Genomic DNA, 3,415 nt, shown 5'->3' with positions numbered 1-3,415 from the left:
GAACTCCCAAGCCATATAATCACCGGCTCCAAGACACACAGAGAAAATAAATGTCAGCCAAGCAATTTCTGACCCCACAGGGTTCAATAGGGTCCTCCCACTCAGACTTATAAACAGCACAGGAGTACCTTAGCAATGGCTGTGTGTGTGCATGGGTCACTCATGACACTGGACTCTCTGAACACAGATGGGTTGATTATTTGAACTGAGCAGATGACAACTTTCCCCTTCTAAACCAGAGCTTCCCAAAAGGCAGCTCAGCTCAGGCAGAGGGGGCAGGATGGGTGCTCAGTGCCAGCCTTCGTAGCCAAGAGGCAGCCAGACTCCCCCAGAAACGGGCCCTTCCCTTTTGTTCACTGTGTGGGTGGTGGCTGAACGGACTGAAAAGCCAGGGACAACTGAGAAGTGCTCCCTCCTTCTTGGCATCAACTTCAAAGGGCCCCCAAACCAGATGTCATGTCTGGAGCCAGCACATTTGGCCAAGTGTAGGAGTCCAACCAGATCATTAGCTTTGCACAGTACCCCCCAAAACAAACCCACCCCTTCAGCTTTCTTTGGACTCAGGTGACAGACACTTGTGAGGAAGAAGTTTGCTGGAGACTTCATGAAGGCAGTGCCTGCTGGGCCTGGCTGGAGAGAACAAGGACCATTCCACCTGCTGGAAAGTCTTCAGTCAGGGCCCTGCCGGTGCCCTTGGCACTGCTGGGGTTTGGGATGCATTTTGGTGTCAGAAGTGGGACCAGCAGCTCGGACCACCGAGCCATCACTTTTGCGTTTTCACACATAAAATCCTGATTGTGTTTCCTTGATTTTTCTTCTTTAAAAAAAAAAGGCAGTTCAGAAGATTTACATCATAATGGGGAAGTGAATAAATACCAGCACTTATGGTTCTTATAAATTTATGTTTTGAAGACAGCATAGCACTCAAGAGGAATTCGACTGTTAAGGTCGGTGAAACCTAAGGAAACAAATAATTACATCAAGACCAAGGGGCTGCCAAAGGTGCAGGATTCAACAGTCCAATCTCCCATCCTCAGGGAGTTTCTTGACCGTGAGAGGGAGGGGTGAGCTTCCCACCATCATCCCCACAGGAGCGCCACTGAACACACACCTGGTTTTGAAATAGTTTCATCAGGGGCAGCCCTGGTGGCCTCCACCTCCTGCCATCAGCCTGGATCCAGCAGCAAGGTGCAGAACCCAGTCTGTGTCTCTGAGTCTCTAGACTAAATACTTGCTATGTCCTATTTCTCTAAATGTTCCCCTCAAAAGAAAGTCAGAATTAAATCAATAGCACTATTGCTAACTAGCAATGCAACCTTATATAAGTCTCTTAATCACTCCGTGCCTCAGTTTCCCCAAATATCATCATCATGCTGGACTGTCAGGGAGAATGTCAGGGAATAACAGAAGTGGTCCACTTTGGAAGTCCCACATGGACTTGGTATTTTGTTCAGGTTTGGCCTCTGCTGACTGGTTGCAAATTGGCAACAATCTTTTCTCCTTGACTTGAGTTTTCACGAAAACTCACCTTGGAGTTGTTGGTAGTCCGGTGCTTATCAGACCTTTAGTTTAAATGAGTGAACCTCAGACTTTGCAGAAAGTTGCTTTTAGCCCAGGCCATCTGTGTTCTGCTTCCTCATTTCAGTAACCTAAAGTGGAACTGCATGCCTACCTTCCTATTATCTTCCCTCCCACGGCACCCACCAACCCATTCGTAACCCACAAGTGGGAGAGTTTCATTTGGAGATAAATATTGCAACTTGAAGGAAAAAAAAAAACCCTCAATACTAACCTTGTTAAGTGTCTACTCAATTCATGAACTTCCATCTCAGTGCTTTTGAATTCATTGAGCTCCTTTCGGATGGCAGCCTGGAATCAACAGAAGCCCATCAATGTGCAATGGGAGACAGTCAGAAAAAACTCCCCTTTCAGTTCATTCCTAACAACATATTTTTCTTCTTCAACAAAGACAAACAGGTTTAAGATGAATTCTTTCATTGGGAGGAAGAAAAATCACCTGAGATGTCCTTTAAAACAAAGATTCCCCTCCTTCCCTAAATATAAGTTGCAAATGATGACAGGCTATTGCCCGAAGTGTGTTTTTTCTTCTTCTTTTCACAGAACTGTGGCATTGAGGCATCAGTGGTGGTGTACGCCTACCCCACACTCCTGGGGGCCCAAGAACACATTCAATGTCAACCTCGCATCTTCCGTAAATAAACAGAGCTCAGCACAGGCACACTGATGCCTCGAGGTGGAGACCTCAGAAGGCATGGATCAAATTCTCCAACCAAATTAGGGGGAAAGGTGATGGCCAGCTCCCTACCAACCCTTTGCTTTTGCTCTTTTACAACTTGCCTGACTCTTCAGTGATGTATTTCACCATGTAAGATATGTTTTGAATAACCTCACATGTTCTGAGATGATCCCAAATCACCCCATCTTTACAATACTGCCACTGAGGAGGCAGGGCCTGGAATCAGACAGCAAAGAGAGGCCATGAGAGAGCAGGGGAGGAGGAGGGGCTGGTAGAGAAGGCAGCTGGGGCCGGAGACCACCTCACTCCTTCCTCAAGGGTGGAAATCGCAAACGCGTGCCTTCTTGCATAGCTCTGTCTATGGCCAATACCTGCTTTGATGGGAATATCAAGGCCCCAGGAGTTTGAGAACAGAAAAGTCTTCATGTAGGATTAGAATGGCCCTCCCCAGGAAAAGAAGGCTGGCTTAGGTTTAAGTGCCTGGGGAGCAGCTGTGGGGCGGGGGCAGAGGTCACCCCGTGCTTCCTGTTTTTTGTCCCCAACAGCCATTGAGAAACTGGATATGTTTTCGGCCTAAGAGCTACTCAGAACTCTATGAGGGTGCAAGTAGAGACGTCTGTGGTTTCCTTGCACACTTGCGAATATCCTTATCCTTGCAAGCATACCACAGTGAGAGTGTGGACAGGAGAGGACAAGAGCGAAAGCCCCTTCCTCTTCGTATTTAGATGACACACTCCTGGGGAGCTGGGTTTGTCTGTCTGGGGCATGGCAGTGCCAGTTCCTGGGTTGCTCTCACAAATTCCCTTGCAGGGAAGATGTGAATGCTGTGTTGACAGAGGAGGGCATAGTCTTCCACACATTGTGTCTGTGGGTTGACCCGCCACAGGCGAGGTCGTCTCTGGAAGTCTATCTGCCTCTGGCTGCTTCAGTCCCACCCGAGTGCGGCAATGTGCCTGCATCCATGTTTCCTGCAACTCCTGGATCCAGGGTTGGTGATAATGTAGCCAGCCTGGGCCGTAGATGACTTCCTGCTGAATCATATAAGAAAACCCCAGGTCCCTGAAACGGACAGAGTGAAGGCAGGACTGTTGAGCACACTCCATAGTTTCTATCGTCACCTACACATTGGGCAGAATCATTATTCCAGACTCTCTCTCT

General features: G+C 48.1%; 2 protein-coding genes and 1 long non-coding RNA gene across 3 annotated transcripts in view; 1 reads left to right on the top strand and 2 right to left on the bottom strand.

Moving 5' to 3' along the window:
• LOC105546469 overlaps positions 1-3,415 on the bottom strand; it is a 17,201-nt gene that overhangs the window by 2,189 nt on the left and 11,597 nt on the right. The window lies entirely within an intron of this gene.
• Positions 1-3,415, top strand: part of LOC105546468 — a 23,015-nt gene that overhangs the window by 15,929 nt on the left and 3,671 nt on the right. The window lies entirely within an intron of this gene.
• Positions 177-1,869, bottom strand: LOC105546467. Its single transcript, XR_001007102.1, has 2 exons — positions 1,793-1,869; positions 177-958 (listed from the first exon to the last, which is right to left on the bottom strand). It is a non-coding gene; the product is annotated as an uncharacterized LOC105546467 (long non-coding RNA).

Source organism: Mandrillus leucophaeus, unplaced genomic scaffold (genome assembly GCF_000951045.1).
Source record: "Mandrillus leucophaeus isolate KB7577 unplaced genomic scaffold, Mleu.le_1.0 Scaffold36, whole genome shotgun sequence".
In the NCBI taxonomy this organism is placed as follows: domain Eukaryota; kingdom Metazoa; phylum Chordata; class Mammalia; order Primates; family Cercopithecidae; genus Mandrillus; species Mandrillus leucophaeus.
This window is presented reverse-complemented; position numbering and strand designations above follow the sequence as displayed.